Source organism: Equus asinus, chromosome 29 (genome assembly GCF_041296235.1).
Source record: "Equus asinus isolate D_3611 breed Donkey chromosome 29, EquAss-T2T_v2, whole genome shotgun sequence".
Classification (NCBI taxonomy): domain Eukaryota; kingdom Metazoa; phylum Chordata; class Mammalia; order Perissodactyla; family Equidae; genus Equus; species Equus asinus.
The window spans coordinates 43,173,997-43,187,781 of NC_091818.1; positions in this window are offsets into that span (position 1 = coordinate 43,173,997).

Sequence of the window (13,785 nt, forward strand, 5' to 3'; positions counted from 1 at the left end):
CTGTCACTTCCTGCCCCTCCTTTGCTCGCTTCCTGGGGAGGGGCCCTGGCGCCCTGTCCTGGGGCCTCCAGCTCTGCATTCTCAGCTGTCACCCTCAACCAGCACCTCCCTCCAGCTCCCGCAGGTGACAGCCCTGGCAGCATCCTCCCACGGTGCTGGCAGCCACGGGCCGCTCGATCAGATGAACAAATGACCCGATTCAGCACCATGACACACTTGGCAAGGGGCAACTGGCACGTTTTTCGCTATGTGTGAAAATATTGTCAGGGCTACAAATATTTTTCGAGTGGAGACAAGTTGCAGAAGTGACATGCAAACAACAGCAGAGAATGTCTTGTGAAGCATCTTCTGAAAACCAGCTCTTTCTTCTTATTGTGTCTGCATGGGGCTCTTAAAAATATATAATTATTGATATTACTGTTGAACTCAGCTGAGAAGTAGCCAGGAAATGGTCCTACCCCAGCTACTCTGCAGAAAGAGACCAAGACATGGAAACAGGAATTAAAACACCAACTCATAGGGGAGAATTCCCTTTAATTTTGGAAGGGGTGGGGGTACAGGAGAAACGACTCAGATCTGAATTATTATCCCCCAAACCACAGCTTTCAGGAGATGTGTTTACAATCCTTCACTGCATGGTAACAGAACAGATCCGCTCTGATCTACAGGGCGCTGCCTCCCCAGCTCACGCAGATGCTCCACGTGACATGTTCCAGTGCCACGTGCAAGGACATAATTACCTTCTGTGCCGGTCGGTCCTTGGAAACTCAGTTGACGCCGAGAGTGGAGCACCACCAGACAGCCATATGGCGCTCTCTCCCACGGTGCTATTTTTATTCAGAAATTGCTGTGCAGGCCCTGAAGGTTGGCTGCTGGATTTCCAAATCTGCCCAGGAGGCCTCCGTGCCGGTGGAGCGTCTTAGGAGCTGCCTTTGGATACAGGGGAAAATGACTCATAATTGAACCAAAGAGATCCTTTGAATGAACTTGCCCCAGGGGATATCAAGCTCTTTTTATGAACAAATTTAATCAATCTTAATGAATTTCTTCATACGAAACGATGTGGATGCTCCCAAAAGGAGCGAGGGAGTGAACCAGTGTTGACCGAATGGGAGGAAGCACAGGGAAACACTTGTTGGGACCACGGGCACAGAATGAGAAGGGGGAGTCTCCTAGATGGATTTTAAGTAGTAAGAGGAGGTATGTAAATACAGCACACATGACCTCTAAAGGAATTTTCAGCAAAAAAAAAAAAGATTCTACGTACAAATTATTTATGGTACTTTTCTACAAGGGCTCTTAAAGCTTGTTTCACACTCTGGGTTTTTTTTTTTTTTTTTTAAGATTGGCACCTGAGCTAACAACTGTTGCCAATCTTTTTCCCCCCTTCTTCTTTCCCTGCAAAGCCCCCCAGTACATAGTTGTATATTCCAGTTGTGGGTCCTTCTGGTTGTGGCATGTGGGACATCGCCTCAGCATGGCCTGATGAGCTGTGCCATGTCCACACCCAGGATCCGAACCGGCAAAAACCTAGGCCACTGAAGCGGAGTACTTGAACTTAACCACTCAGCCATGGGGCGGCCCCTCAAACTCTGTTTTTTACAGAAAAGAATGCCTTCCCTTTAAGACTCTAGCAAATGTCCACTCTGTGGTATAGCTTTTTCCAGCCCCCCGACCCCGGTCTTCAAATACCTGGGCTCCCTCAGCCCTGAGCCCCCAGCTCTGCAGTGCCCCCCCCAATAAACATCCCTTAATTATGTAATTTTAGTGGGGTCCCTTTATCCATGGATGGATAAGACATGAGCAGGACTCATCACGACAGATCAGAGCCACGGGCATGCGGGCAGTGGGGTGGGGAGAGCTCAGGGACAGCGACGGCTCTCCACGGTATGACTGGGACACAGAACAAAACGGGGTATGGGAAGAGCCGTGAAGACATGGATACAGCAAGATACAGGTGAGGACCCTGTGTGCCCTACTGAGAAGTGGGGGGTCATCCGAAAAGCTAGGGGCAGATTACGGGGCGGACAGGGGGAGCCGGGGATCCAGGAAACCATCTTTGGAATCAACTGGAGATAGACTGTCTGTGAATTCCACTTTCCTCCATCTCCCACCTTATAAAACTGGGACACGAGTTGATCCTGCTGCTCATGAAGCAGCCACCAACCTTGATGGAAAAATGGTTTAATGAATGTCGACTGACCTGTTCTCAGCCCATGCAGAACAAGATGTTTGTGACCCCTTGTTCTGGTTTTTCAGTGCAGGACATGCCACCCCCCGACAAAAAGAAGGCTCTAGGAAATAGTGACACATGATTTGTTGAATATCAGAACACTGCAAAATGAAAGCTAGTTCTATACAAAATGATTATTTAGTTAATCTTCAGTACATGTGGTAAATCTCTTACTTTATACAGAACAAGCGATAATCTTTGTTAAAAAACACAGCAGTTTCTCTCTCCCTCATTAAATAAACGTCGGATCAGTTTTAAAGAAAATAGGTTTGAGGGTTGCCAGATCACCAGCTCACGTGGGGCGTTCGTAGGTCTCGTGCCAGTCCTGTTGATAATGGGAACTCACTGGAATGTTGTCAGAAATGAATGGACAAGATCTAATTTTCAGTTTAGGAAGATGGTTGGCTCCTTGAGGAGAACGGTTGGTTTGGATGGGCTGGTGAGGACACGAGACTGGGGGTGGTTGGAGGCTGTTGTCTTTATCCCAGTGATGACAAGACACTAGGGGAAAGAGTGAGACGGCGACACGGCATGAGCAAGGACACCAGGGAGGTCAGGCTGGGAGAGTCGGTGAGCGACCCGCTGTGGAGGGAAGAGAATTGACAGCCCCAGGATCACCCCACGTTCTGGTCTGAGCAGCTGGGGAATGTCAGTGCCGACCCCCAGGAGAGGCCAAAGGAGCGCTTGGAAAACTCAAATGTCTGGGCGAAAACAGGAAGGTGGGCTATTTTCTGCTTTGTATTGAGATAGGCCAACTACAGGCGGTCGGGTCCCTCGGCGATGTGTGGCTATTTATATGCTGTTGCTGCCTTCCCATCGTTTGATAAGGAGAAGAGATGGAAGCTGCTGGCATCCCAGAGTGTACACTGTCCCATGAAAAAAGAAAAACACAACCGAATTTAGGACTCCTTGAATAATAGGATAAAAGACGGAAAGCTGCATGGACCACAGTGGAATAAGAACAATGGAGCACAGACGGAAAACAGGAAGAATCTGGGGGAGGCATCAGGACCATAGGTGACGCAGGTGTGCCGTCTGTTGACGAGACGGCACAGTCAGCTTTGTTGAGGAGAATGACAAATCCCCAAAGCCCCGAACACAATACGCAGCTGCAGGACTGGAGACAGACAAAGGGTTTTCTGCTATTCTCATTATTCTGGAATATAAAAAACTCGACAGGAGCTCCGGGCAGAGGATGTGCAATTCTTCCTACTGGCAACGTGGGATAATTTTTCTCTAGGATTTTTATTTCTGTATCTTATACAATATACAGCTTGGCGGGTGCGGGGGCATGGGGGGAAGCAAAAGGATTTAGGTTATTGCTTTTAAGTTGATTCGTTTCCTTGGGAAGAGAGACTACTTTTAAAAAATCTTTTGTGTGTGTGGTAAAAACACATAAAATTTATCATTTCAACCATTTTAAGAGTACCGTGCAGTAGTGTCAACCAAACGCACAGAACTTTTTCATCTCGCAAAACCTAAACTCTGAACCCGTTACACACTAACTCCCCATCTCTCGTCCCCCAGGCCCTGGTAACCACCGTTCTGCTTTCTGTTTCCATGAATTTGGACTTCTTTAGGGGCCTCATGTGAGTGGGATCATGCTGTATTTGTCTTTTTGTGACAGACTTATTGCAGTAGGTGTAACGTTTCAATATTTGCTCATGTTGTAGAATGGGTCAGAATTTCATTCCTTTTCAAGGCTGAATAATATTCCATGGTGTGTGTGTATATATGTATATACACATATGTGGTGTGTAGATATATATACATTTCCTCATAATCTTAACATTTCATACAACTATGGTCCATTTACCAAAAGTAAGAAATTGACACTTATACAATCCCCTAAACTACAGACTTTAGGACTTCGTTGTTTTCCAGTCACGTCCTTTTGATGTTCCAGAGACCTGCCCAGGTACCACATGGCACTCAGTCCTCGTGTCTCCTTCCATCTGTGACATTTCTCGTCAGACCTCCCTAGTCTGGGATGACCTTGACAGTTTGGGGGAGTACTGGTCAGGGGTTCTGTAGACTGTCCCTCCGTTCAGGTTTGTCTGCTGTTTCCTCACTAGACTGAGGTGATGGTTTGGGGAAGAACCCCACAGAGGTGCAGAGCCCTCCTTTCACGCTGTAGTTTTCGGGTCCAGGATCTCCACTCAGCTCGGGGCTGGTGGTGCCGACTCCACCTGTGCTGAAGGTGGTGTGGACCAGTCTCTCAGCTGCGGAGTTACCGTCCCCTCCATGCTCTATTCACTCGAAGGACCACGCACTCAGGGAGTGATGGGGTTCCACCTCCCGCAGGAGGAACACCAAGAATTTGGGGACGTGGGTCAAAACCACCACAGTATTGGATAGATATCTGTGGGAGACGCCTGAGGCCACACAGGTACCCTCCTCTCTTTCTCCTTGAAGTTTTGCCCTGGGACTTTGGCATCATTAGCATATCCTCCTTGAAGCAGTTATGACTGCAGTGTGTAACAGTGACTGTTGTGCTCTCGTTCCTTCCACATTTGCTCTTCGGAATTAATTCTTCTGTAAGAATATTTGAATATTTGTCTCTTTTCTCCATTTATTTATTTATTCAGTCATTTATTTATATGTTTAAAAAACATATTTTGACTTTTTCATACTAAGCTGGAACACACGCACACTTGACTTACAAACTAGAACGTGTTACACACCAAAGTTTGCACATCGGAGGATACCCAGCGGGTTTACGCTGCCATGCTGCCATATTGACCTGTCTTTGGTTGAACCACAGACTAGAGTAAGTCTTTTCTTTCTGCTTCTATTTCTGGTTTTGAACTCTTTAAGTCGGACGTTGGTTAGGAAGTTCACGGCTTCTCTCTGGTGTGTGTCTATGTGCATGCACGTCTGTTAACTTAAGATGAGCATGACCACTGTACAAGAGACTCAGTACCTGAGGAACTCTAAGCAAATATCAGAAGCTTGAGCATATAAAACGGCTTATTCTAGAAAGAAGGGAAAAAGGAAGGAAGGACGGGGGGAAAGCAGAAGGAAGGAGGGAGAGAGGGAAGGAGGGAGGGACAGAGGAAAAACCAGCTTTCTGTCTTATCTGTGCTTTACTTCTTGGGATCCCGAGTGAGAGCTCACGTGAGGAGAGGGTCCAGAGCAAAAACACACTGGAGCATCATGGTACTGTTCCACCTGGTCTCCCCAGGGGAACACTAATTTTCTTATTTTTGCATCTCCTTGTTCAGAGGCCAATATTTTCTTCTACTTTCATTACTTTCCAGAATGTTCTCTTCAAAATAGTCCTTTCTCTAAGTTTTCTGACTACCTATTGTTATGCTTGGACCAATCAATTTCCAAGCTTTGCAAACCTCTTTGGTTTGCCTACTGGAACATTTCTGAGGAAAATAATTCAGATTACCTTTTAGCAGAGCACATTTGCTTTAAATGAGCAGTCTTTGTGGGTGTGCCTGGCGCTCTGCCTCTGTTCTGCCGAAGAGATAGTCAGTGTGTTAAAGAGTATTTTCCATAAGCACTAAGACTTGGTAAATAACCCAGACAATTCTTAACAATTTACAAGAGTCTAAGTTCAGACATAAATTGTTCTGGAAAATGCGAAATGTAAAAATTATCCAAACAAATTTTATTTCTATATAACTTATTGGAAAATGTGTTTTCCACATTTTTTGGCATGGACTTTTCAGAAGATGAAAAAATTACTAAAAATGAATCTATAGTAAATTATATAGGAATCAATTTGATATTCAGTAGTTACTTAATTTCCATAAAGCCAGAATGATTTAAAAAAGATTAAAGTTAATGAATTATTTATGGATTCTCAATACGATTTGAATATTTCTTTTGACTTGACTTCTTAAGATGGGGCTTCATGTTTTCTTTGTTTGTAAGAGAGAAAACATAACACTGTTCTGAGAACAGTTTGAATATTTTCATCATTTAAAGATTCTGTGATAAAAATGAAATTCAAAAGGACTTTTGAATCTGAAATTTAAAAGGCATAATCCCAGCAATTAGAGAATTAAAAACTCATTGTAGACAGTGGATTTTCATTAGCTATCAAAACCTGCTCCATTTTTTTTTTACATTTAAACTCAACAAATTAGACACTCACATTAGGAAAAAGTCCTGCTTAACCGCTTTAGACAAAAACCTCACTCTTTGAAAATACAAAGAGAAGGGTCAACTTTAAGCCCCACCACTTTATAACTTTGTGTTTGGGGTAAATACATCAATGATTTGAGTCTGTGTTTCCTAATCCATAAAACAGAGCTCAGAAACCATCCCACAGAGGTACTGTGAGGATTAAAATCTACAACATATGTATGAATATATATTCAACAATATTTAAATCTCTGCCACTAGTAGCCTTGGAATAATATTTCACACCTTTTAATTGGATTTATTTTTATCTTTTATTTAGGCAACAGTTATTTTTACGTCATTGCTTATGAACAAAGTTGTCTCATTAAACACAGATACAGATGCATTCGTTTGTTCATTCCTTCATTCAACAAATATTTATTGGGCATCCACAATGTTTCAGGCACTGTTCTAAATGTGTAAACACACCAGCGAACAGAAGAGAGAAAAATCCCTTATTTCCTGGAGCTTACATGCTAATGGAGGAGACAGTCAATAAATAATAAATATGACAAAAAGAAGCATCTCACAAAGTAAAAGGTGCTAAGTGGTGGGGAAAAAAAGACTAGATGGGCCCCAGCCTGCTGCTGATCCTCTCTCCTGACGACCTGCACGGCAGACTTCAAGCCCCAGCATCAGAGGCACAGACGCAGCCCCACCCTGGGGAAACCATTTCCCTGGAACAAATCCTGACTAGTTCTGCTTTTCTGGTTAAACCTTGACTAATGCACTCTCTAGCCTCCAGAGATACTAAAAGCTTTGTGACTTGGTCCTTGCTATGGACTGAGTGTTTGTGTCCCTGCAAATTCATATGTTGAAACCTACCCCCAACATGATGGTACTAGGAGGGGGGCCTTGGGAGGTGATCAGGTCATGAGGGCGGAGCCTCATGAATGGCATTAGTGTTCTTATAAAAGGTTCACCCCGCAGAGCTCCCTCACCCATCGCTGCGCATGAGGACAGAGAGAAGATGGCATCTACGAACCAGGAAGCAGGTCCACCAGACACGGAATCTGCCGACACCTTGATCTTGGACCCCCAGCCTCCAGAACTGTAAGAGATAAATGTCTGGTTTATAAGCCGCCCAGTCTGTGATGTACTGTTAGAGTAGCCAGAACTGACTAAGATGCTTCTTGACCCAAAGATAATCAAAATCTAAATGGGAGGAGCTTGCAATCACTGCGTGTGATTTGTTTTCTCAAATACATTGCATGTTCCTTGAAGACAAGGGCTAGGTCTTCTGTATGAATCGGAATCTCTTACTAAGGCTCCTCAGGACCCCAGTGAGCTGGGGATTGAAGCCGTAAGCACTCGTGAGCCGAAGTGCTGTCTTCCCAGGTATCGACTAGCAATTCACAACCACCATCAGGAGGGAAGGCTTCGTGCAAAGGTCTGATGAAGGATGAGCACCACGAGATCATGGCAGGTGGAAGGGGCCATTTCTGCAGCAGCTTCTTCAGACAGCTTCACGCTGATAATTGTAAGCTTTGTGTCTGCATAGGGCTTAACCTGAGCAGCTGGGGAGACGCCAGTTAAGCTGCTTTAAGTTTCCCCTGCAATCAGCATGAGCTGTGTTCCAGGAGGAAAGCCTAGAGAAGGAGCAGAGTGCTTGTTCAGAAAGGCTTGGTGCCCTTTCTCTGCTCCCTCCTCAGACGGTAAAAGCAGCCTCCCAGTGCCCCGTCTCCAGGAAGCCGAGTTGCAGGGACTCCATTCAGTGCCTCTGTTCATTGTGCAAAAGTAGAACAGCCCCATCTCAGAGATTCGTTCCCAGAGTCTGCCTCTTCCTTTCTGGAGGCATAAATTGGGTTCTTTTCAGGCATGGTAAGAGGTGCGTAATTGCATAATCCATTCCCTGCAGACTTTTCTACCGTTAACAGCTCTGGCCTTGCTGAAAGCAAACGCCAATTTTACCATGATTGAGCTAATACGGTGTTTTGTGCAAACACGACCCATTTATCAGAGAGGATCAAAGTCATTATATCTAATACACTTTCACAACAACCTGCAAAGTAGGTGGGTGGCGAGCATCATTATTCATCAGAGATGGAAAAGGCAAATCACGGTGCAGATGAGAATAGCACGAGTTATTCTGACTCCTAGCTCGTTTTCCACATTTCTCTCCTGATCGCTCTCTCCCCTCCCTCTTCCCGCCTTGCTCTGTATGAATACAGCAGAGATGGTGCAACGAATTTCTACAAGCAACTCCAGGAGACATGGCGTGCTCACCAGAAGTACAACCTAAGCATCACGGGTTCCCTCCTCCTTCTCGGAGTCCCTATAGTATTATGAAACTCTGGGTTGTTCGTTAAAACTCTGCAAGTGATGATCTTGGAGAAGCCACTGCTTGTTTGGTCACTGTATTAGTCAGCCAGGGCCGACATAACAAATGACACAGACTGGGTGCCTTAAACAACAGACTTTTCTCCATTCTGGAGACGGGGAGTCCAAGATCAAAGTGTTGTCAGGGCTGGTTTCTGACGAAGGCTTTCTTCTTGGCTTTCAGACAGCAGCCTTCTCCCTGTGTGTTCACGTCGGGGAGGGAAAGAGAGCAAGCGCTGTGGTTTCTTTTCTTCTGATAAGGGCACTAATCCCCTCCTGAGGATCACACCCTCCTGACCTCATTAACTCTAATCACCTCCCAAAAGTCACACTCCAAACACCATCACAATGGGAGCCAGGGCTTCCACATTTCCATTTTGAGAGAAATACAATTCAGTCTATAGCACTCATCTAGTTCCTTTAGGAAGAAACATGAAGTTGGGTCCATTTCATTTCGTGTTTTCGCTTCTAGAAGTCACTCCTCTGCCCATCTGGCGATGTGGCTCACAGCTCAACCCACTTCTCCATCACCACTGCATACCGACTGCCCATGCCTCCTCCTCATTCGTAGAAGGCATAGGCTTCTGTTTCGTAGTCATGTTCCCACTCCAAGTTCAGCTGCAGTCATGAGTGACCTGGATTTCCATGTGATAACTCATCTAAAAGTTTAACTTCCTTTCTTAATCTCTTCACCTGCTCCTGCGGGTGACTGCATTCATCCTCTCCCACACTATGTGATGGACTCAGATACACCTGCGGAAATGCTGTGCTCTGGACCCACTACCTGTCCTTCCAGCTTCTGCGATGACTACAGAGCTATTTTTCATCCTTCTTGGGGGTGTCAGTACACCTTCCACTCCATCCCTTGCCTTAGTCCCCTTTATCTTTTCTTCCCTCCTATATAAGCAGGAATGTGGCATTGCCACGAGAACACACTCTTGGTAACATCCTAAATTCTCATGGCCCTTTGTCCTTTCAACACATCCACTTGAAATACCCACTCTTGAACAAACCACCTAGCCGCTTTGTTCTGCCTAGGCACACAGGCTGCTTGGAACCGCTGGAGAAATCAGCCAACCCAGACAGATCGGCAGCACCATCAGCATGTGGTTGCCAGCCTCAGGGGAGCTCTCTTCACTCATTCCCATCACCTCTTCTACGTCACTGAGAAAATATAAGCTATTATATGACTTTCCCTTAACTTCTGTCCCCCTCACCATAAGCCAGTCCTTGTACCCAGAATTACTCTATTCCATTCTCCTATACATCACAGAAACCATTACAAAACATCTAAGTCTGTGCTCGCTCCACCCTAGCTCTCTGCCATTTATCCCTCTTCCTGTTACGTATGGAAAATGAAAACGGACAGGTGAAAAGTCAGCAACCGCCGAACATGAAATCCCAGTACACCGCCACACGCACCTTTGCCTCTTTTCCCGTCTCTTGTCTTCTTCCTGTACATTCAACTTCTTCTTCATTGCCTCCTTCCCATCAGTACTTAAATATGCTCTACTGCTCCCACTTGACAATCAGTGAACACACGGCCCTCCCAGCCCCGTGCCCTCCACAGCTGCTGTCCCCCTCCACATCTCCAGCCCACGTCCAAGCAGATTCAGAGCACCCAGTGCACTTGCTCCTCCATTTTCTCGTCATCCACTCATGTCTCCACACTTTGCAGCCAGCCACCCACTGCCCTGACCATGTTGTGTGAATAACTCTCACCTAAGCCAACGCCAAAGACTTCAGGTCGCTCCACCATCACTCTGCCTCCAACTTCCAGCACTGGGCTCCTGTGAGCAAGTGTTCCGTAAACATTTGCTGAATGAAGGCACACGCATCTTTGAAGAGGTTCAAGTATCAAGAATAGGGTACTTCTCACGAACCATTTCAAATATTTCGCCTTGGAAAAGTGAGGTTGACATATTCGTTCAGGCATGCATGTATTTATCCACTCACTCAGCAAAGGCTGGCTCTATGTTACCTGTCGGTCTCTGTCTAGATGCTAGAAAAATAGAATGAATAAAAACAGCCCCTGCTCACAAGGACAGTTTACTGGGGGAGAGAAGCGTGCTGGAAGCTAATATAAAAACCGTGTGCTTAAATATAATAACAGATACACTCCTAAAGTATTATCTACCTCACGATGCCAGGGGATGGATAGAGACGATGGAGGTGACAGCAGGGACTCTAAAATGAGGAATTTCCAAGAAAGCAGGCTCGTGGGATAGTTGTCCTACCTCCTGAAAAAGGATGGAGACCTTGAGAGCCCCTGGTCATACACCAAACTCCTCAAAGGGGTAGAGAGGTGCACCCCATGGACATCTATCGCCATTGGTCCTTGTGTTTTCCAAGCCATTCAAACCGAATCCGATATTTTTTATTTGCCCTTAACGTAAAACATGACAAACAAGAAGTGTCAACATTTGCTGTTGAAGATTGCACCACAAGGCACAGGTATGTCATGGTAGATCCTCCAAACTCTCTGTGTAGTCTTTCTTTCTGCCAGCCACTCAGAATAAAACCAACGTATTCTGTGGTGATTTTCCTTTCCTTAAAATAAGAATCCATGTCAATAAGAAAAATTCATTAGCGATGATGCCAAATTTATCACGACTGGGCAACCAGTATAAAGCTTAGAATATGTGGATTTAGGGATTTAACCATGTCTAAATAAGCCATGATGATCACAAGTTATTTTTTGACACCTCAGATTTTCTTTTTTGTTGTTCACACTTGGAATGAAATTTCAGTCTTTATCCCTAAGTTGTGCAATGGACCGTGGTATCTGAAACTTCTCAGGGGGCACAAAAGTTATAGTAATCATGGGGCTGGCTCCATAGCCTTGTGGTTAAGTTCGGTGAGCTCTACTTCAGCGGCCCAGGTTGAGTTCCCAGGTGTGGACCTACACCTCTCATCAGTGGCCATGCTGTGGTGGTGACCCGGATACAAAACAGAGGAAGATTGGCACAGATGTTAGCTCAGGGCAAATCTTCCTCAAGCAAAAAGAGGAAGATTGGCAACAGATGCTAGCCCAGGGCCAGTCTTCCTCAGTAAAAAAATAAATCAATTTAAAAAGTTATAGTAATCACACAAATTATTTTAATTAAAAAAAAATGAGATGCAACTCTCATAAAGGAAGAGGTGCCATGGAACCAAATAGCACTCGGGTCTTGTCACCATAAATGACGAGGTGTCACTGATGTAAGAACAGTGTTTGGACATTCGTATTAGCAAATCCAGGCTACCTTTGTGGTTCTATAATAAGGAGCCACCTATCCCTCCACCTATCCATCCGTGAACTTTCCGTATTCCAAGAAGAAGGGCACACTATAAAGCAAGTTGCTGACTTTCTCTTAGTCTTCCCGTTATCACTTGAGAGGGTAGCATAGCTTGAGTTGAAGTTACCTTGGTCGCTAGAATGCAGTGTCTGGGGAACTTGTTAGCACGTTGGTTGGACAGGTCAACGCGAAGCCCCGTTGTGTGAAGGACCCCGGGGACCTTTCAGAGAGAAGTCACCCCACAGACAAGGGCACCAACACAGGCAGCTGTGCCAGGTCCCAAAATTTCAGTTGTTAGTAAGGAGGGACCCAGTGAACATCAGTTGAGCTTCCATTCTTGTCCTGTGCCCCTATTTGAGGGTAGAGGCTGTAAGTAGAAATTTAAAAAGTTCTTTCAATAAAAAGTCTTAACACTCGAGTTTATCCAGAGCTCTCCAGCCTTCAGGTATGAATGTGGGTGACATAACAGTAATAACTCGAGTTTTGCTGGCTTGCCCTCAGCTTCCAGTGGCTTCAGGTTACTTCTAGGAGACCCTGAGGTGCTTCACCTGAACTCTCCAGCCTTCCTAGCATCTTCCCCTCCAGACCTCTCCATGGTGGCTGCTGCTGTAAAAGCCATGAGAGGACAGTGCCCTGTCCTGCCTGTGTTCCTGGTCCTGAGGTGTCAGTGGTACCATTGTTGTCTATGCCAACATGTTCTCCCAAGATGCACCAACACTGCCAACCCTTAGGGCGCTCTATTCTCAAGGCCACATAACGTTCTCTTCAAAACAGGAAACTATTGGGCCTGCCCTGTGCCCGAGTGGTTAAAGTTCTGCATGCCCCTCTTGGACAGCCCAGTTTGTGGGTCTGAATCCCAGGCATAGACCTACACCACTCATCAGCCATGCTGTGGAGACATCTCACATACAAAGTAGAGTAGGGTTGACACAGATATTAGCTCAGGGCTAATCTTCCTCAAGAAAAAAAAAGAGGAGGATTGGCAACAGATGTTAACTCAGCACGAATCTTCCTCAGCAAAAAAAAAAAAAAAAAAAGGAAAGCATGCCCTTCATCCCCATTCCTTCCCCATGGGCATTGGGAAGCTAATCCAACCTCCTGTGGTCTCCCTCCACAGGACTCAGACAGTCCATAAGATGAGGTAGAAAATGGCACCCTGTGGACATCTCCATCCTCATAGCTCCCTGGACTCCCAAACAGAATGCCCTGGGAAAATCCGTCACTCCAGGCAAATCAGCTTGCACCAACAGGCATGTGAGAGCTGCCCCTAACATCAACTCACCAGCCAAGCTCACGAACGCCTGCAACTTCACAGTGAGCATAAGGTGAATGCAAGAGAGGTGTTGTCCTGTACTCTGTAACACGTTGGGGGTGAAAGTTCGACAGTGCAGACACAAAGAACACTGTTTTGGAGTAGACAGCTCTGCTACTTTCTGTGTCACCTTGGGTGAGCTGAATAATCGCCCGGACCCTCAGTTTCCTCGTCTTCAAATTAACAATATCAACAATAGCTTCTACTTCATGGGATTTTTTAAAATGAGGATTAAACATGACGATACCTATAAAACATGTGTATATTAAACCCGACCAATATTAGCTATTTTGCCGCTTTGATATCCACCCACAAAGTATCACTTACAGCAACAGGAAAGAGGCTCCTCCCTCTTTGTCAGGGACTCTCGGGCATCCTGGGTCTCCTGATGGCTGGAGAGATGCAGCCACCCCAGGACACGCAGGTGCCTGCTGGGCCATGGGTCTCTCCGTGGATGGACTCCCAGAGTGAGGCAGATACACTGGCAGGCAGGGCAGTGCCAACTG